Raw genomic sequence first — 22,036 nt, 5'->3', positions numbered from 1 at the left:
ACTCTGGCCTCATCATTTCTGGATTCTTTAAAAAATCATCTAAAAAGATTGAATAGATTCCACTTTATGGATGTAGCAGCATTTATGTAGCCACAGACTGTCTGGCCTAGTGCTACTCAGGAGAACCACTGAGCTGCCCATATGGAGCCACATGGACACATTTGGGTTGGAGACAATCCATGGCATGGCTTTTACCTCTTACAAGCCGAGTGACCTTAGCACATTCCTTGACTTCTGGGAGCCTGGGTATTCCCACCTGGGCCGAGGACAGTGTAATCAAAGGCTCAGCTCCCAGGGTGCTGGGAGTATTAAATGCAGGCGAATCACCAGCCAGCCCCAGTGTTGATCACAATTAGCATTATTATTGACAGCTGCTGAGAGTTAGCTTGGCTCTCTTGGACTAGTTTTCTGCAAGGGAGGCTTGGAGCCACAGCTGCTTTGTTTGGGGCTGTACACAGTGTTTTCAAACTCCAGGTGCTCAAGTGTCCTACGGAAGGGTCTGGGTGGCCTGTGAACCTGCATTCCAGAGTAGCTCCCAGCGGTGCTGACGCCTCTGGTCTGAGTAGAGAGTTTGTCTCACGTGGGTGTCTTCCCAGGGACTCACTCGCACCTGGGCTCTGTCTTCGCCTACATTTGGGGAGGGGGGCGATATGGGAGGGCTGGGGTTGGCTGAGGCCACAGCAGTGCTCGGGGGCCTGCTCATCTCCTGCAGGGGTGCTGAGCAGGGCTCAAGAAATGAGATCACCACCTGCGATGCCAGGACCTGCAGTCGCCACGAGGGGGCTGCATCTCTAGGTGTCTGGCCACACCCCCACTCAGGTCATACCTTCTGCTCCCAGGACTCTGCCATCGGCCTTGCTCTCAGCAGGCGACCCTGCCTCCTCCTACAGTGTGTTAGCTGACAGCACCAGGAGCTCCCCCTCAGCATCTGGCCCCTTCCCCTTGCTTCTCTGGGTCTTGTGCCCTGCCCAGAGGACCAGCTTTCCTGTCATCACCACTTAAAGCTATGCTTTCCTGTGTCTTGGTCCCAGCCCCTCGCCCCCCCCCCCCATACCAGGAGCAAGTTTTTTTTTTTTTAAGATTTATTTATTTATTTGAAAGTCAGAGTTGCACAGAGAGAAGGAGAAGCAGAGAGAGAGAGAGGTTTTTCTATTTTATTTATTTATTCATTTATTTTTGACAGGCAGAGTGGACAGTGAGAGAGAGAGAGACAGAGAGAAAGGTCTTCCTTTGCCGTTGGTTCACCCTCCAATGGCCGCCACGGCCAGTGCGCTGCGGCCGGCGTACCGCGCTGATCCGAAGCCAGGAGCCAGGTGCTTCTCCTGGTCTCCCATGGGGTGCAGGGCCCAAGTACTTGGGCCATCCTCCACTGCACTCCCGGGCCATAGCAGAGAGCTGGCCTGGAAGAAGGGTAACCGGGACAGAATCCAGTGCCCTGACCGGGACTAGAACCCGGTGTGCCGGCGCTGCAAGGTGGAGGATTAGCCTGTTGAGCCACGGCGCCGGCCAACAGAGGTTTTTTATCCGTTGGTTCACTCCCTAGTTGGCTGAAATGGCTGGAGCTATACTGATCCAAAGCCAGGAGCCAGGAGCTTCTTCTGGGTCTCCCACACAGGTGCAGCAGCCTAAAGACCTGGACCATCTTCGACTGCTTTTCCAGGCCATAGCAGAGAGCTGGATCGCAAGTGGAGCAGCCGGGACTCGAACTGGAGCCCATATGGGATGCCGGCACTGCAGTGGCTTTACCCGCTACGCTATCGCACCAGCCCAAGGAGCACGTGTTTAACATCAGCCCCTTCCCTTCACTGGCTGTTCACTTTGTAGGGCCAGGGACCACAATTTCTCTTACTGTAACACCAGGATTTCTTGTTCTTGTACCAGTGCCCAGGTGATCATCCTCAAGCACTGGTCCAGGGAAGGAGTCAAATGAATGCTGCTGGCTCTCAAATCCATATGGCTACATCAGACCTCAGCTTCTTGCTGGTTTGTATAGCATTTGATATCACTGGGCTGTGGCACCAGTAATCCAGGCTCAATGTGTCCAAAAGCAAACTCATCATCTCACTGAAGTTGGTGTGAATCCAGGGCCCCTGGCACCTGGCTCTCCAACGTAGAAACCTGGGGTTGTTACTGAGTCTCCTGATTGAATGAGCAACCTCCCGACCCAATTACACTCCATCTCTCACCACTCCATCCACCCTGTTCCTTTCCCTAGGGCTCAGGGTGGATCCAGGTGAGGATACGCCAGCAGGTGCTGTTTCCCAGGTACCTGATCTTTGGAATCAAGAGTCGGCCATGAGCTGCTGTGCTTCAGCCACAGGACCTCAGGGGAAAGCCAGGGCCAGGAGCCCAGCCTCCCCTCACGTCTCAGTTTGTTTCCAAGTAGGCAAAGGAGGTAAGTGGATTTCGCCTCCACCAGGTGTCCAGGTCTCCTCATTGCCAGCGATAAATTTACAAGTAAATATCCCAGCTTGCTGTGCGGTTTACATGAGAAGCACAATCTATTCCAGATATTGTTGCAAAGTAAGAAACAAGAATTCTACCAATTGAAAGTAAGCAACAATACCAAAACCTGTCTACAAAATAGAACACAAAAATTTTGTGTAAAAATATTGCCCAAAAGCTGTCCTAGTACCTACCAGGGTGGGCATTGGGACACGGCAGGTTAAGCTGCCACTTGGGTTGCCTGCATCCCATATCATGGTGCCTGACTCGAGTCCTGGCTATTCTGATTCCATCCCAGAGTCCTGCTAATGCACCTGGGAGGCAGCAGGGGATGGCCCAGGTGCTTGTATTCCTGCCTCCCATGTGGGAGACCCGGATGGGGTTCCTGGCTCCTGGCTTTGGCCTGGCCTAGCCTTGGCTGTTGTGGGTGTTTGGGGGAGTGAAGCAGCAGATGAAAGATATTTCTTTCTCTCTTTCAAACACATACATAAATATTTAAAAAAAATCACTTACTAAAAGTGATAGCCACAATAACAGTCTAGGGAAGGATGCCTCCTCACTTATTCCTAATACTATGAGTGAGAAATGTCTAAGGCAAACACATAGCTCATCTCTCCTAAATTCAAACCCAATAGAAGAGAGGATGGAAGGGGCCACCCTGGACTCCAGCCCTGCTCCATTATCATAAAGAACTTTAGAATCTAAAAGCAGTATTTTACTCTGAATTGGGTAAGCTCAGGTCCCACATTTAATGTCAATCAAATAAAGTCAGTAAGAGTACATTAACTGGGTCCAGGTTTGGGGAAGCAGTCTCAAAGCTCCCAGGCATAACCCTGTCTTTTTTTAAGATTCATTTATTTATTTGCAAGTCAGAGCTACATATACACAAAGAGAGGAGAGGCAGAGCGAGAGTGAGAGTGAGAGCGAGAGGTCTTCCATCCACTGATTCACTCCCTAGATGGCTGTAATGGCCGGAGTTGTGCCGATCCGAAGCCAGGAGCCAGGAGCTTCCTCTGGTTCTCCCACAAGGGTGCAGGGGCCCAAGGACTTGGGCCACCTTCTGCTGCTTTCCCAGGCCATAGCAGAGAGCTGGATTGGAAGTGGAGCAGCCAGGTTTTGAACAGGCACCCATATGGGATGCCGGCGCTTCAGGCTAGGGCGTTAACCCACTGTGCCACAGCGCTGGCCCCATAACCCTGTCTTCACACCCAAGCCTGGGCCACAGCTGTGAATAAATGAAGGCAGATGGATCGCCCAGGCCCAGGCAATGGCTTTGGAATTTTTTGGAGTGTTCCTGTGTTGTTGCTCCCAAGTCAGGGGCTCCCTCCAGAGCCTGGGCTGCACCCGCAGTGATGAGACTGACTCAGGGGCAGGCAGTCTCCTCTCCAACCCAGGAGTCCTTTCATGTTCCCAGGGAGGATGCTGAGCCCAGCGCCCAGATGGGTCTTCCCCAGGGCCCTTCCTTCCACGGCTAGGTACCCCCAGCATCCAAGCAAGGAACTGAGGCCTTGGAAACTCCCTAAAGGTTTGCCAGGCCAGCTGCTCCTGGCTTGGTAGCACCAGAGGAGCAGCACCCAAGGCCAGACTCCTCTGATGCAAACCCTAAAGCAAGCTGTGCACCAATTCCTTCTGTATGAAGCACAGGGTGATAGCAGGGAGATGGCAGCCCTAGTGGAGGCAATGAGGCATACATGTGATAGTGGCCACTGAAGGCCTTTTGGACAGCTTGGGGGCCAGTGTGCTGCCTTCTTGGAGGCTAACCTCTACCTTTACAGTCACTTCTCCCATGGGCTGGGAATGGGGATATCCTTAACTTTGGAACTGAGGCAGGTCTCCGGGCCACTGCAACACAGAGGACCTTAGAAGCAACTGCTGGACAATGACGCTGGGAATTCCAGTGTCCGAGTCTCTGGGGAGGTGACTAAAACGGGAAAGCAAAGGGGGAGTTTAGATGCTGCCCTTGGCCTCTGCGGCTGCCCTGAGATGTGTGAGCTGTCCGAGCAGGCAGAGCACACAGCTGCTCGTCTGAGTGGCAGCTACACAGGGCTGCGCAGCTGCCCTAGGAACCATGGCTAGGGAGCTGTCCAAGGTTGCTGAGAGCGGGCACCACCCCTGCTCTATTCCACTCCATTGGTTCACTTGTCTGTCTCTATGACTTACCACATTGTCTCATCACCACCGCAGCTTTATAACAAGTCTTGAAATCAGGGAGTCTTGATTCTGGACAGAAACGTCTGCTTGGTTGGGATCATATTGGACCTGTAGATGAATTAAGAGAGAGTGGGCATCTTAATAATATTGAGTCTTTTGACCCACAGATCTGATTCATGTCTCCTTTAGCTTCTCTCCACAGTGTTTTGCAGTTTTTTTTTTTTTCCAAACTTTCGTTAGATTCATCCTCAAGTTTCTCATTTTCTGATGCTATGTTACGGTCTTCTGAAATATCAGTTTATGATTTTTTTATTATTGGCATGCAGAATTATTTTTCTGTGTATCACTCTTGTGGTCTGCAAACTTGCTACAGTTAGTAGTTCTAATCATTTTAAAGCAGTTTCCACGGGAACTGGAGATCATTATGTGAAGTGAAATAAACCAGTCACACAAAGGCAAGCACTGCATGTTCTCTTTCGTATGCAGAAGTTCCATCACTAACTGTGATGTTTTTGTTGGTGTTTTGTAGACATTCTCTGTTGGGTTTTAAAAGGTTCCTTTTATTTATATTTCACTGTCTTTTTAAAAAAAGATTTATTTATTTATTTATTTGAAAGTCAGAATTACATAGAAAGAAGGAGAGGCAGGGAGAGAGTCTTCCATCTGCTGATTCACTCCCCAACTGGCTGCAATGGCTGGAGCTGTACCTACCTAGAGCCAGGAACCAGGAGTTTTTTCCTGGCCCCCCCCATGTGGATGCAGGGGCCCAAGCACTTGAGCCATCTTCCACTGCTTTCCCAGGCCATAGCAGAGAGCTGGATTGGAAGAGGAGCAGCCAGGACTTGAACTGGCACCCATATGGGATGCTGGCACTGCAGGTGGCGGCTTTACCCACTAAGCCACAGTGCTGGTCCCTCTATTTCACTGTCTTATGAAGAATGCATGCTGGATTTTTTTCAAATGCTTTTTCTACATCCCTTGAGATGAAAATATGATTTTTTCTGTTTTAGTTTGTTAATGTGGAGATGGCACTGGGTGATTTTGGAAAGCTCTGTCAATCTTGCTCTCCTAGGATAAGCCCCACTTGGCCATGGTGTACTGTTCTTTTTATATATGATTGGATTAGATTTACTAAAATTTTGTTAAGAATTTTATATCTTTGTTCACAAGGGATGTTGGACTATGGACTGTTTTGAATGTCCTTTTCTGGTTTTGGTGTTGGATGATGCTGGCTGGACACAATTGGTTGGGAGGCACTCCATTCTCTTCTGTTTCTTGGAGTTGGTTTTTGTAGGCCTGGTATTGTTTCCTCCTTGACTGTTTGGTCAAGTGAATTGGTAAATTTCTCTGTGCCTGGAGTTTTCTATGTAGAAAAGTTTTAACCACAGCTTTGCTTTCTCACAGGTGCAGCGATAAAAAGGTTGACTATTTCTTTTTTAGCGAGATTTCATAGTATTTTTTCCCTTCGATAAACTTGTCTATTTCACCTAAATTTTCAAGAATAGGGGCATAATTTTGTTTCAAACTCTTCTACCATCCCCTTGTCTTGATTACATCTGAAAAGGCTATTTCCAAATAAGATCATGGTCACTCAGTGAGACCTGAATTTTTGTGGAATGATATTCAGCTCAGTACAATCGCACTTCCTTGTAAGACCTGTGGGAAAGTTTGTTTCGTTCACAGTTTTGATAATCTGGGAGCTTTCTCTTTCTCTCTGGTTGTGGGTTTAACAGTATTATTATTTTTCTGAGGAACTGGCTTTTGGTGTCATAGGTTTATATATATTTGTTTTTTGTTTTGTTGTCTGTATCCTACTTCTATTAATTTCCTTCTTATACTTACTTTGAGTTTAATTTTCTATTGTCTTCTAGTTTCTGGAGGGGGAAGTTGATATCCTTGATTTGAGACTTTTATTCTTGTCTACCACAGGTGTTTAGTGTTCTAAATACTCTCTTAGTAGTCTCTTATTGGCATCCTGCACATTTTGATATGTGTGCTTTCATTCTCATTGACTTCTAGATCATTTCTAACTTGACTTTTGATTTCTTCTTTGTTTCATGTGTTAATTAGAAGTGTGTTTCCAGACACCTGGAATATCTTTCTGATACTGATTTCTCAGGTAATTCCTTTGTGGTCAGAGAACAGGCTTTGTATTCCTTGAATCATCTTGAATTTAGACAGAGCTGTTTTCTCACAGTGAAGTTCTGAGTTATTTGAGAAGAATGCTTGCTCTGTTTTGTTGTTGTTGTTGTTGTCTAGTGTGTTCTGTAAATGTTTTGGGACAGATTGGATGGTAGTGTCATTCAAATCTTCCATATTTTAGAAAAAAACCAGTGCATGAGCACTGATGGAGCTGAGCCAAACGAGAGAGAGGCGCACAAATCCAGGGTCACAGAGGGTAATTTATTGGAGAAATTAAAGACAGAAGCATTATTTTAGGAAGATGAAAAGAGGAAAGGTGTTATGCACTGGGGATCTGTGACTCACTAGAATGCTCTTGGGGTTTGTCAAGAAGAATTAACATTCTGGGCACCAGATAAGAGACTTTCCTGGTGTCAGAACACAGAGGCAGTTTCTCTCAGCAAATTTGTTCACCCCGTGGGGTTTTCAATGAACATCGGGTCGGTCACCTAGAGGGTACAATGGTGGCTAGCACCAAGAAAGCTATAGTCATGGTAGAGCTGGATCCCTACCACATTTTTGCTGATTTTCCATCTACTTATTCTTTTTAAAGAATTATTTATTTGGGGCTGGTGCTGTGGCATAGCAGGTTAAGCTGCTAACTGCAGTGCCAAGCATCCATATAGGCACCAGTTTGAGTCCTGGCTGCTCCACTTCTGATCCAGCTCCCTGCTGATGCTCTGGGAAAGCAGCAAAAGATGGCCCAAGAGCTTGGGCCCCTGCACACACCTGGGAGACCTGGATGGAGTTCCTGGCTCCTGGTTTCAGCCTGGCCCAGCCCTGGCTGTTGCAGCCATTTGGAAAGTGAACCACCAGTTGGAAGATCTCTCACTGTCTCTCTCTTTCTGTAATTCTTATTTATTTATTTATTATTTCAGAGGGAAGGTGAGGTTGGGAGAATGAGAGCAAGAGCAAGAGAGTGAGAGATATGGTGAGCTATTTTACCTATTGGTTTACTCCCCAGATACCTGAAATGGCAAGGGTTGGGCCAGGCTAAAGCCAGAAGCTGAGAACTCAATCCAAGTCTCCCATGTGTGTGGCAGGAGTCCAGTCACTTGAGCCATCATCAGTACTCCCCAGGGTGTACATTATAGGAAGCTGAAATTGGGAACGGAGCTAGGGCTTGGGTCCAGGCACTATGCTGAGAAGCAGACATCCCAACCAGTGTCTTAGCTGATAGATCTATGATCACCTCCTCTGTCTACTCACTCTTTCAATTATTATTTTTTATTTTTTTATTTTTTACAGGCAGAGTTAGATAGTGTGAGAGAGAGGCAGAGAGAAAGATCTTCCTGTTTCCATTGGTTCACCCCCCAAGTGGCCGCTACGGCTTGCATGATGTGGCTGGCGTGCTGTGCCGATCCAAAGCCAGGAGCCAGGTGCTTCTCCTGGTCTTCCATGTGGGTGCAGGGCCCAAGCACCTGGGCCATCCTCCACTGCCTTCCTGGGCCACAACAGAGAGCTGGCCTGGAAGAGGAGTAACCAGGACAGATTCCGACTCCCCAACCAGGACTAGAACCCTGGGTGCTGGCACTGCAGGTGGAGGATTAGCCTATTGAGCCGCAACATTGGCCCACTCTTTCAATTATTGAGAATGGGTATTGAGATCTCACTATAACTACAGACTTAGCTATTGCTCCTTGCAGTTCTATTTGTTTCTGATTCATGTAATTTTAAGCACTGCTAGGAAAGATATAAATGGGTTAGGTTTTCATGTCCTTGTGATGAATTATCATAAAGCAAACTTTCTGTACCCTGGTGGTATCTTTATTAATATTTCTTGTGTTTATCATGATATATCTTTACTCCATTCTTTTACCTTGGTTCTTATTTTGTTATTAGAGGCAGAGAGACAGAAAGCATGAGAGAGAGAAAGAGAGAGAGAGACAGAGAATGAGAGACAGAGAGAGAGACAGAGAGAGACAGAGAGAGACAGAGAGAGAGAAAAAAAGAGAGAAGGAGAAAGAGAGAGTGAGAGAGAGACAGAGAATGAGAGACAGAGAGAGAGAAAAAAAGAGAGACGGAGAAAGAGAGAGTGAGAGAGAGACAGAGAATGAGAGACAGAGAGAGAGAAAAAAAGAGAGACAGAGAGAGAGAGAGAAAGAGAGAGAGAGAGAGAGAGAGAGAGTCCCATCTTCTGATTTATTTCCCCAATGCTTGCAATTGCTGGGCCGGGCACAGTCAAAGCCAGGAGCTAGGGCTGGGCCAGAAGCTCACTCCAGATTCCTAGCATGGATGCAGGAACCCAGTTACCTGAGACACCACTCTGGCTCTGCATTAGCAGGAAGCTAGAGTCAGAAGCTGCAGCTGGGCACTGAACCCCGGTATTCTGACACGGGGCGTGTCTGTCAATTGCTAGACCAAATGCCTGCCCTCTTTCTTTTACTTTTAACTTATTTGTGTCTCTACTTACAGTGTATTTCTTGTAAGTGGTGTATAGTTGAATGTTATTTTTTATATGATGTGACAGTGTCTGTCATTTAATTGGGGATATTTACTCCATTTATATTTAATGTGATTGTTGACATCATTAGATTAAAATCTATGTTCTTGATAATTATTTATTTTTGCTGTTCCTATCCATTCTTTAGTTTCCTTTTCCTCTCTTCTTTGAAATGAACTGAGTTGTATGTTTTGTTGTTTTTGCGGTTGCTGTGTTTTATAGTATACATGTTAACATATCATGGTCTGACTTGTAGTTGCACAGGCCTGAGAGTGTGCGATCCTGAAATTTTGTGCCCCAGATTCCTCTCTTACCTCATCCTTGTCCTGGTTCTGTTCTGCATGTCTTTTTATATGCCAATTCTAACATCAGTGTCAGTTTTGATTGATTTATTCTTCCATTCTCAATTCTGTTTTCTTGCTTCTTTGCACACTTGCTGACTTTTGATGGATACTGTATGTTATGGTTTCCTTTGTTGGGTTCTGGCTATTTTTATACTCCTATAAATATTCTTGAGCTTTGTTATGGGACACAATTCAATTCTTGGAAACCATTTGATCCTTTTGAGTCTTGCTTTTAAGATTTGTTAGGGGCATGGCTCATTCTAAGTCAGCATTCACATTATTAGGGCTTCATGGATCTTGAGGTTTTTAGTACAGCTGGTGGGAACAGCTACTATTCTCAGGTGCCAGGAGTTGTTACCGCCAATCCTTTGGAGTGATTCTTTCCTTGAGCTTGGGGCGTGTTCTCAGATCATGCACTGAGCAGTTCTCAGCTGAGGACTGAAGCAGCCTCTCTATGGTTATCAGGAGCTTTCCTTCCAAGGAGCTCTCTCCTGCTCGGTGCTCTCTTTTATAGCGTCTGAGGATCTTGGCCTTCCTGGCCTCTCAGCTCCATCTCCTCAATGTAGGGAGTCATCCAGGCTCCTACGGAGTGCTCCCTTTGTTTATTTCTTGTCCTGGGAATTCTCAGGACAGTCAGCAGGGGCAAACCTTTGCTTCATTTGTTTTCCCACTTTTTGTGGTTTTGGCTGAAATGGTCAATGCAGTTCCCGCAGAGTTCCTGCTGTGCCCGTTGAGCAGCCGGGTTTTAAGCACGCACACCACTTGCAGGAGCTGCGTGGAGAAGCTCAAATCCACGTTCTCTTCAGCTTGTCCTGTGAGCAGTATGCGCTCACCTCCCAGAACACTTTAAACTATGCTTGTGCTACTTAAAAGTCAGGACATAATTCTTCCCTTGAGATTTTATTTTCTTTCACCCTTAGTGCAATTAATTTGTCAATGAGTCATTACAGATTCCAACTACTGGTTTCACCATGCATGAATGAGAATTATCACTTTGTAGATGTTTAATTTATAAACTGTAAATGTGTTTAACTGCTCACTTGTAGTACACACACACAAACACACAAAGTGCAGCATTCTTAAGGATGTTGAAAAACAGAAAGCCTGTCGAGCTTTGAATGAGACAGACTGGGCTTTTGTGACTCCGTGCCTCTCCTCCGCATTCCTATTTTGTAAGCAGTAAATCAGAAATGCAAAGCCCAGGAACAGTCAGGAGGTGTCGGCAGCCCCCGCCCCTTCTCCCCATCAGCCCTGGAAGCCCCCACCTTGTCCTCATTGGATGCAATTCCCTGTGGGTGAAACAGGCCACACACAAGGGGGAACCAGGCTCCTCTTTTTTTTTCTGAAATGCACTGGAATCCCTTTGCGGGCGGAGGATGCCGTGGGCAGATGAACAGCATCTTGTCGCCAGGTTTTGCGGGCAACGTCTCGCCATCTGGAGTTGTCTCGCATCAGGGACGGCTCCTGCCCAGGTGGCAGGTCTGAGTCACCAGCACCTTCCTGCACGCACAGCTCCACTGGGTGCCAGGGATTTCGAGGGACTGAGGACACAGCTCCCTGCTGGAAGGAGGACGAGAGACTTGGATGCGGTCATGGGGCTGGCAGGGGCAGGCTGGGGCTTCAGCTCTTCTCTGCTGGTCCTAATGCTGCGCTGGATCCTTGGCGAGGAAGCGTTCCATCCTTGCGGAGACCCGTTTTTCATGAATGATGACAGATCAGTCGAATCGTGTGGGGTTCATCTGGAGTGTGACCCACACAGTGGGGGAAACGTGTGCAGTGCCACCCTAACACTGCTGGCCCTGGAGAGGGGCAACAGAAGCGCGTGGAAGGATCTGTTCTCTCCGCGTGGAAGGATCTGTTCTCTCCGCGTGTACAAGGCGGCGCTGCTGACAATAGCTGTGCTCCATCTAAGCCGCTAAGAACTCAAATCCAACCGCTCCCTGCCCCAAGGGGCTGAACCTGCCATCAAAGATGAATCATGTTTCTCTATTCGTGGGAATCGGAAAGACAGAACTAGAAAAAAGAATTTTTAAATTCCCTTAGTCCCCCCAACAAGAACAATGGCTGCTAACATTTAAGGGTAATGTTTTGGCCGGCGCTGCAGCTCCGCCTGTGGTGCTGGCACACCGGGTTCTAGTCCTGGTTGGGCACCGGATTCTGTCCTGGTTGCCCCTCTTCCAGGCCAGCTCTCTGCTGTGGCCCGGGAGTGCAGAGGAGGATGGCCCAAGGTCTTGGGCCCTGCACCCCATGGGAGACCAGGTGAAGCTCCTGGCTCCTGGCTTTGGATCCACAGCGCGCCAGCCATAGTGGCCATTTAGGTGGTGAACCAACAGCAAAGGAAGACCTTTCTCTCTGTCTCTCTCTCTCTCATTGTCTAACTCTGCCTGTCAAAAAAAAAAAAAGGGTAATTTTTCCATTTTCTATCTAGGTGGTTTTTTTTTTTTTTGCTTTCTCATTTTCTTTATATAAAGTGACCATATTCCATATGTAACTTCATATTCAGTAGTTTTCATCCTACATCAAAATGGTTTCCTCCTATGTTTATTCTAAGTTCTCTATAAAAATGGAGCTTAATGACTGCAGAACATCCGGTTCAGGACTCGGCTATGGAAACGTGGCTTTCCCTGCTACTGAATTCCGGAGCTGGAATGACTGGAACAAAGCTTAGCATGTTTGACAGCATATTGTTTTCAGTATCAAAGGAAAGGCATGAACACTAAAAAAATGCACACAGAAAAGTCATCCATTTGATTCATTTATTTATTTGAAAGGCAGAGTGACAGAAGAAAAGAGAGAGATCTTCCACCCATTGATTCACTATCCAAACGGCTGTAACAGCCAGGTGTGGGCCAGACCAAAGCCAGAAGCCTGAAACTCCATCTTGGTCTCCTATGTGGGTGCAGGGGCTCAAGCACTTGGGCCATCTTCTGCTACCTTCCAAGGTGCATTAGCAGGGACCTGGATCAGAAGTGAAACAGCCGGGTCTCGAATGGGCACTGTGATATGGGATGATGGTGTTGAAAGCAGTGCCTTCACCAGCTGCACAGGTGCCTTAACAACACCAGCCCTTCTCTCTTCTGATAAGAAGCCACCAGGATTCCTTAACAGGGGTCCACCCTAACGGCCCGATCTAACCCTCATCGTTTCTCCAAAGCCTCGTCTCAACACCACAGTTGGATCAAGTCTTCACCCTCTTAACACCGCAAAAAAGGGGTTCAATTCAACTCAGTGTCCTTGGGGGACACCCAGACCACAACCACGTGACAGCGTTGCCTGTGCTCGTGATTTGCCCATCTCTAATGCTCTGCCCCTTGGCCCACGCCCTGGAGGACTGACCTGTGATGCCTCCTACACAGCACGAGGAACAAGCGCACGCACCTGCTCCACACTCCTTGCCTCCCCTCCCCCTTTCCTGCTCTCAATTGCCTCTTCTCACTGGTGTCTCTGACGTTTGTGTCTCTCTAAGCTTTCAGCAAGGGCTGCCTCTGTAGCTGTGGTGGTGACCAGGACAAAGAATTTCCCAGATAAACAGCTTACCGGGCAGATGGGTCTCTGGGGACCTCATCCTGCGAGAGGCGCTTGCTCAACAGGAGGCCCACTGGGGAGGGCGACACCTGCCCTGTCTCCCCACCACCCACTGTTCAGAGTCTTATGAGCTCCTTGGTGGGCACTGGGGCGAGGACGACATCCCTTTGCCTGTCCACAGGCTCCTCTTCCTCCCTCTCAGGGACTGTGTGGTTGGATCTTTGGTGGCTGCTCCCTGGGGAGGTGGGGAGGAGTGGATGCTCACCCCGTGCATGACCCCCATGCTCCAAGCTGTCTCCAGCACCTCAGCCATGGTTGCCAGGTGCCCCTGGCCAGAAGGTTCAGAGCTTTGGATCCTCTGTGTTCTGGTCTGGAAAGTGGCAGAACAAGACTCCCTTCTCAGCACTTACCTTCAGGGATGCCAAGCCTGGGTTGGGGACTGTAGGTATGTGCCCTGTTCACCTTGACCCCAAGGACAGGCCATTTGCAGGTGGGGCCTTGGGGAAGTGATGACGATGGCTTGAGGGTGCAGCTGTGGAATGAGGTTAGTGTCCATCCAAGGAGACATAAGGGGACTGTGGTTGTGGTGCAGCCCATTGAGCTGAGGTCTGTGACACCGCCATCCCATATCAGAGTGCTGGTTTAGTCCCTGGCTGCTCTGCTTCTGACCCAGCTCCCTGCTAATGCACCTGGGAAAGCAGCAGAAGATGGCCCAAGTGCTTGGGCCCCTGTCACCCATGTCGGAGACTCGGATGGAGCTCCTGGGTCCTGGCTTCAACCTATCCCAACCCTGACCGTTGTGGGTATTTGGGCGGTGAACCAGTGGATGGAAGATCTCTTTCTCTTTCTTTCTTGATCTGCTTTTACAATAAATAAATAAATCTACCTTTAAAAAAAGACAAAAACAGAGGCCATGGCTGTGGTGCAGTGGGTTAAAGCCCCTCCCTGCAGTGCCGGCATCCCCTATGAGCACCCGGCTGCTCCTCTTTGGATCTAGCTCTCTGCTTAAGGCCTGGGAAAGGAGTGGAAGATGGCCCAAGTGCTTGGGCTCCTGCATCCACATGGGAGACCCAAAAGAAGCTCCTGGCTCGTGGATTTGGATCGGCCCATCTCCAACCATTGTGTCCATTTAGGGAGTAAACCAGCAGATAGAAGACCTCTTTCTCTCCCTGCTTCTGCTTCTCTGTAACTCTACCTTTCAAACTTTTAAATAAATAAATATTTTTAAAAAATAAGTGAAAGTAATATTACCCATGTGTGGGCAGTGTTGGGTGTGGCCATTGGCAGGTGCGATGTAGAAAAATTCACCAGAGAAGGGCTGGGGTGCAGGTGCTGGGGGTGGGGCCTGGGCCCTGTTCCTCCCTGGCTCAGGCTGGCAGGCCTGGGGTCTGGCCTCTCTGGTCACCTGACTCTCTCTCCCTCTTGAGTCTGAGCAGTCACATATCTAGCATTTCCTCGTGCTCCCGGTCCCTGAACACGGATGCTCAACTGGCATCCTGGGGTGAGAAGCCAGCAGCATGGTGCAAAAAGACTCTGTGGGGCTCTTGTCCAGTACGGCCGGACAGGGACAGAGGCGACAGCTGCCTAAGATGGGGTCCTGGAGTTGGGGGCACACACAGACCCTTCAGCTTTCAGCAGGGCTCCCTCCGCCTGGGTCCTCCCAGCTGCACCGGATGGAAGGAATTTTCCATTCTCCAGCAGGTGCAGCCTCAGGAGTGTGGCCTGGGAGTTGGGCTGGTGGCTGGTTCCCAGTCCCTGAGCCACACTGTGGTACAGTAACTCTGCTGTCCTCTGTTGACCTCTGAGGGGTCCCTAGGAAACCTGCCAGCAAGGTTTGCAGAGCCTGATCCACCCTTCCACCCCTACTGTCTGGCTGCACCCACCACTAGCTTTGTCACTTGTGCCCTCAAACAACCCAGCAGGTGGGAAATCCCACCTTCCCCTCCCTGTTGCTGGGGCTTGGCCCCGGGGCAGTCCATTTGTTGGCTCACTCATATGTGCAGCCCTGATGGAGCATCTCCAGTGAGGTGCCAGCCTCTGAGCAGCTAAGACCACAGGGAAACCTGTGGGCTATGACTGTCACCATGGACACAGTGGCATCAGTAGGAGGAGTCTCAATGGTGGGGCTCAGGGTAGGTGCTGGAGGGGGGCGACTCAACCTTTCCAGGCCAGTGAGGAAATTGAATGAGGCTTCAACTGGTGGGAAGAAGGAGAGGAGCTACTCCGAGCAAGGGTTGTGCTGCCAATGCTGGGGAGAGAGACAGAGCCTGTGGCCAGCCGCAGTGCTGGGCTGCAGACCCCTCTCTGGCCGGGGCATGGAGGCTGATGGGATGGGAAGAGGAGAGGGTTCCTTCCAGGACAGCTGGGGATGTCTTTGCATTATTCTCTTGCTCAAAATAGAATTATCTTTTGAAATCACATTTGACGAGCGGGCCCAGGCATCTTGCCTAGGCTGTCTGCAAGGAGCCGGTGTCCTCGCCTACAGATTCCCTCTTTTTTTTTTTTTCCCTCGCAAAGGAAGAAGGAGGCAGGGTTCTGTGGGTGCAAAAGCAAGTGGGAGGGCGGAAGGAGAAGTGTGAGCTGATGAGTTTAGAACCACGAGGCCAGGCAGGGTGGGGTGGAGGAAGCCGGAATAAAAGCCACATCGTGGCCTGAAGCTGGTGTATCCCAATTGGAGATTGTGTGTGTGAGGGGGTGCTGGCAGGGAGCCCCACTTCTCATCACGGCATCCCAGCTTCTGGGCGCTGCCTCTGGGCAGGTGCGGGAGGTGGGGCAGGGTCTGTGGACCCTGGTGGGGGCGGCTCAGGTGTCGTCCCCCAGTGTGTGTGGACATCTGGCTAAGGAGATGGTGGGGTCCAAGGTGCAACTCTCAGCGGGAACATGCAGAGGAGCTGGGGAGGGACTGGGAGCCAGAGAAGTGGGTAAAAGTTTTCCTGGCAAACCTGTCCAGATTCCGGCCCTGAAAAGGGAGCTCAGCTTTTGGTACTACTAATTATGACCGTATTTGAAAGCTAGAGTTACAGAGAAAGAGAGATCTAGAGATAGATAGATTGATCGATCGATCTTGCATCTGCGGGTTTGTTCCCCAGATCGTGACCGGCTCAGCAGCCTGTGTCTGTGCCTTCCGCCCCCACCGCGCCCCAAAGCGACAGGCTGTGTGTGATGTGTGCAATCTGGAAGGCCTAGGAGGAAAGGCAGACGGTGGGAGCCCCAGGAATCTGGGGACGTCTCTGCTGTGTCAGGCAGGCCTGGCTTATGTCCTCCTGGCCAGGGGCTGCCTTCTCTTGGTCACTCCCCAGCAACCTGGCTCAGGGCAGCCACATGGGAGGAGTGTGGTCTTCTGGGGCTGGCCACGTGCCTGCCTTTGAGCATCCGTGGGGACTGGGGAGGCGGGGGCGGCAGCTGGTCCGGGCTGCTGGGCGCTGACTGCGGTGGGAAAGTGTAGAAGGCAAATGCTCTTCATTCGTGAGTTCTTGGAGATGTTGGCCCAGGCGGAGTTCCATGTGAGCTCAGTGTCCTTGGCCCCATCTCACAACCCTGTTCCTCAGTAGCACTGCCCATACTGGGGCCCCTAGCCTCCCACCCCGTTCCTGCAGGTGTCCAGCTCACCCTGCCCCCGCCTCTGCCCAGATCCTGCACCTGCACTTCCCATCCAAGGAGAGAATCGCCCTGCCCCCAGCCCTCCTGCTTCCTGTTTGTGTCTCCCCCACTGTGCTTGCTACCTCTTGAGTCTCCCCCACTGGAAGGTGAACAACGTGTGAACAGGAATTCATTTTCTCAACTGCTAATATCCCGGGAGTTCACAGCACCGCCCGCACACTCACACATTGACAGAGCGACAAGGCTGGAGCTCCCTGTTGGTGTCCAGGAAGCACCGGCCATAGGTTGCAGTGTGCCCCGGGTGAGCCTTGTGAGGTTGCGTCCAGCTTAGCAGCCAGCTGTGCAAACTCCAGGTGCACAGTCCCCAGGGCAGGCAGCCAGCAAGGGCAGAGCCAGCTCAGCACTGCTCAGGTTCAAGCTTGGGCCCAGGTTCCTTGGCTAAGTACCTAAGCTCTTAGCCTCAGTGTTCTCATCTGTGAAGTGGGAAGGCTAACACACCTCCCACAGTAAGAGTAGTGGTGATGGGCAGGTGACCGAAGTGGGTGGGACAGAGGTCCCAGCGCTGCCTCCTCTGCCCCAGTTGTCACTGCCCGGTGCGGATTCTTCTTTGGCTTCGATGCCTCGTTTCATGAGCCTTGGACCCAGGAACACTGCTGTGCGAGTATCCCTGACATTAGCATTCTTGAGTTCAGCTGGGCTAGGGCCAGATCTGCCCCGTCTCCTGCAGGCTCCCAGCTGACCTCGTGTGACCCTCGCAGCTCCCAGCTAGCGGGGAAGTGAGAATTCACAGCTGGACCGACAGATCCACCTCAGCTGGACTGACAGATGCCCTGGGGCACCTCCCACCTGCAGAAGACCCGGGAAGAACTGGCATCCGGGGCTCCTCCCTCGCCCTTCTGGTCTGCTAAGGAGCTGGGATCCACTGCCTTCCGGGGGAAGTGGACTGCCTGGATAGAGGGTGTGCAGAGTGGGTCCTTTCCTGTCTGAGCCGAGCTGGGAGGCAGCCAGCAAGGGCAGAGCCAGCTCAGTACCGCTCAGGTTCAAGCTTGGACCCAGGTTCCTTGGCTAAGTACCTAAGCTTTTAGCCTCAGCCAGCTCTGTTGGCCTGTGGGACACCTTCTGGGTGTCGGGGCGCCCCAGATATAGACAGAGCCATGTGGCCAAGCAGCCTTCTCCCGGAGGTGCTGTCTGCCTTTCTCGCCAGTGTAGGAAGAGACCTCTGCCCCGTATGCAGGATCAGTCCAGCCCTGCTCTCTGACGCCAGTGATCTCGGTTTCCGACAGGCTGAGCGGGGCCACACCGCTGTGACAAAGAGGGGCATTTTAGCTACTCGTCTGGAAGGAGAGTTTCTTGCTTGGAATCCAGCTGGGAGAGGAGAGCCAGTAAGGACACAGGGAGGCAGACGTCTCCTGTAGCGCAAGCTGGCTGGGCCTCCCACTGCCAGCCCCCTGCACCTGCCAGCCCAGCAGAAGCATCCCAGAAAGAGGGGGGAGGAGCCAGATGGGGAAGTCCGGGCATGAATGGGGCCTGGAGGAGGGATGGGTTGGAGGAGGGAGGTGAGGAAGGCATGGACCAGGGAGGCCAGCCTTCTCTAACCTTGTAGCAGCCCCAGTGGAGGTGGGGTGGGCAGGCCTCCCAGAAGAGTGGATTGCAAGCTGGACCTGAGCTCGCATCAGCCAGCCTAGGGCATGGGCGGCAGCAGAGCCGGCCCAGGCAGAGGAGCATGGAGCGAAGCCCCTAACTGTGGTGCATGTGGGAAGTGGGAGACCTCTCGTAGGGGCCCAGACTGGGTGGTAATGAGTTTGGACTTTACCTTGGGGGGGGGGGGAACAGGGGGGAGCCCTGGAGGGCTTCAAGGTGGGCTGTGATATGGTCAGATTTGGATTGGACATTTTTTTGAAAGATTTTATTTATTTATTTGAGAGGTAGAGTTGCAGACAGTGAGAGGAAGAGACAGAGAGAGAAAGGTCTTCTGTCCATTGGTTCACTCCCCAGATGGCCGCAATGGCCAGAGCTGCACCGATCTGAAGCCAGGAGCCAGGTGCTTCTTGCTGGTCTCCCATGTGGGTACAGGGGCCCAAGGACTTGGGCCATCTTCTACTGCTTTCCCAGGCCGTAGCAGAAAGCTGGACTGGAAAAGGAGCAATCGGGACTAGAACCAGCACCCATATGGGATGCTGGTGCTGCAGGTGGAGGATTAACCTACTGTACCACAGCACTGGCCCCTGGATTGGATATTTTGGAGGTGTGTGGATTGGAGGGAGGGAAACCAAGAAAGAGGCAGTGGCAGTGCAGGTGTTGGGAAGGGAGTCACAGGGTGGGTAGAGATCTGTGTGGGAGGTGCTAAGAGCTGGGGTGTGGTCACTGATGGGACATGGAGGAGCCAAGGAGAGGAGTCCTTTGCGGCAGCTGCGGGCATAGAGCACAAGACAGGTGATCCTGCTGAGCCCCCTGGGAACATCTTTTTTTTTTTTTTTTTTAGATTTTTTATTTATTTATTTGACAGGCAGAGTTACAGACAGTGAGAGAGAGAGGCAGAGAAGGTCTTCCTTCCATTGGTTTACTCCCCAAATGGCTGCTACGGCTGGTGCCGCACTGAACCAAAGCCAGGAGCCAGGTGCTTCTTCCTGGTCTCCCACGTGGGTACAGGGGCCCAAGCACCAGGGCCATCTTCCACTGCCTTCCCAGGCCACAGCAGAGAGCTGGGCTGGAAGAGGAGCAACCGGGACTAGAACAGGTGCCCATATGGGATGCAGGCGGAAGATTCACCTAGTGCGCCATGGGGCCACCCCCCACCCTGGACTTCTTCCCCAGGTGGGGCTCAGCGCAGCCAGACTGGGTAGCCAGAGGCTTTGGGGCTGGCCAGCTTGGCACCCAGCGTGCTTAAATGTTTATCACAACCAGAAATTGATGTTGGAGAACTAAACTCTGAAGACGCTGAAGGAGGCAAGGGTGGGGCTCCTGAATGTCAATTTGTAGTGCCTGATATCATTCGTTCCTCAGGGTACTGGTGACCAGATGTTCAGGCTGTGAGGTGGCTCTGCTGCTCACGCTCCAGTGCTCCTCCTTGGCAGCTGCCTCTGTTACTCGAGGGCCTCGTGAGGAAGGTCAGGTGCAAAGATGCTTGGGGAAAAGAGTGGAGGAAGTCCTGATGGCTGGGAAGGCGTATGGGAGGAGGAGTGAGCTGAAAGTCACAAGGTGGAATGGCAGGCCGGGAAAGGCAGTGGTGCGTTTGGAGAGAGTGCTGGATTTGGGAGAAGCCACACCTTCATCCTTCCACCAGCTCTGAGAACTGGAGGACATTTCGTATCTCTGGATTTTGTGAAGCACAGATAATAGAGTGTGTAATCATGTTCATCATCATCATCATCACTGTGACTATCACCATCGTCACCATCTCATTGCCATCACCACCACCATCATTGTGACTATCACCATCGTCATTGCCTTCGTTATCATATTCATCATCATCTCTACCATCATCACCATCATCATCACTGCCATCACTGCCATCATCACCATTATCTCCATCACACCCCATCACCACCACCACCACCACCACCATCACTATCACCGGCATCTCGTTGCCATCACCGTCACCAGCCGGAGACCTGATGGAGCCTGCTCAGGTGCCCAGCTGTGTGTTCTGCAGCAACAAGAGCTTTACTCAGAGAGCTGTTCTTTGATGGTTTGAGAGTCACCGGCTAACGGACTTGAGTCCGGGTGTGTTTTGATTACTTTATTAAAGCATTCCCAGCAGAATGCATTTTTAGGACAGAAGTAAGGAGGGAGGGTCCACACAGTTATTCCGTCCTGCTGCTGCGTCATTTGTTTTGTGCACTGCGGAGTCGCCTCTGATATTTAGAAGTTGTCCGTTGTGCTTTTGGCAAAGGGGAAAGTTGCAGAAAAAGAGACTTTTTCTTATTGGTGAGTGAATCTTATCTGCTTCATTGAAGAGTTTAAATTTATTTCCAAAACTCAAGTCAGAGTCTCACTCCCCAAAGATGAACCATTTGCTGGTGTTTTGCAAATGTATCAATCCCCTTGTTTACCACCTCAATATTTTTATTGAAAAAGGAAAGAGAACATATGGAAGCAATTTGGCCTTAAGAATTTGGGGTTACAGGTCCAGTGCCATTGCATAGTAGGCTGAGCCTCCGCCTACTGTGCCTGCATCCTATATGGGCACAGGTTCATGTCCCGGCTGCTCGTCTTCCGATCCAGCTCCCTGCTATGGCCTGGGAAAGCAGTAGAAGACAGCCCAAGTCCTTGGGCCCCTGCACCCATATGGGAGACCTGGAAGAAGCTCCTGACTACCGGCTCTGGATCGGCCTAGCACTGGCTGTTGTGACCATTTGGGAAGTGAACCAGTGGGTGGAAGATCTTTCTCTCTGTTTCTTCCTCTCTCTGTCTGTAGCTCTACCTCTCAAATAAATAAATAAATACAAAAATCATAAAAAAAGAAGCAAGTTGGGGGCAGGAGGAGCCCTCAGGGGACCCTGGGAGGCTGATGTGATGTCATACGCACGTGGGTTGAAGCCCTGCCTGGCCCGTAACTGTGACAGCTATTGAGTTTCTGGTGCCTCAGTCTCCCTCTCTTCAATACAGAGATCATGGCTGTGACTCTCAGGGTCTGTGTGAGGTTAAGTGAGGAGCATCGAAGGATGCTGCCGGCAGGTGCTCCAGTAAGTGGTCCAGGCCAGGAACGTTCTAGATTCCTTCCATTCCCTTTCCTGCCTCTACCATGTTGGAGTTGAAGCTGCACAGCTTGAGAGCCACTGGGCGCTCTGGGGCCACACAGACAAACATGCTCTGGGCTACATGGGGGTGGGGAGCTCGCTTCATGACCTGAGCATAGACAAATGTGCCCTACGTGTGCAGCGTGCTTGTGAGCATGCACACACACACACAGGTGCTGGAGAGGGCACTTACACAGATGTGGGCAAGGGTTCACGCAGGCACATGGGAATACAGAGTAGGTGTTGTAGGTACAGGCCAGGAGGGCTGGAGAAAGCTGACAGCCAGGCGGGGAAGTGTCCCTGAGACCACTATGACTTGCACACCCCTACTGTGTGCTGTGTGCTTGCTGGGGCATCCGGACGCTCCCTCTGGGCCTCTTGGCTTTGGGAGCTTTGGCTCCTGCAGGCCTCCTGTGCTCTGGGTGAGGTCTTGGGCTCCAGCCATGAGGCAGGCTGCAGCGTCTTCTACGCAGAGGGGAAAGGCAAGTCCCTGTGTCAGACACGGACTGGGAAGACAAGGACAGACAGGGCCACTGGGGGCCCGTGCAGTGGCTGACAACACAGGAGGAGGAAGCCTCAGCGTGGCCTGGGTGCTGGGGGGGGGGGCA

Source organism: Lepus europaeus, chromosome 1 (genome assembly GCF_033115175.1).
Source record: "Lepus europaeus isolate LE1 chromosome 1, mLepTim1.pri, whole genome shotgun sequence".
In the NCBI taxonomy this organism is placed as follows: Eukaryota; Metazoa; Chordata; class Mammalia; order Lagomorpha; family Leporidae; genus Lepus; species Lepus europaeus.
This window is presented reverse-complemented; position numbering follows the sequence as displayed.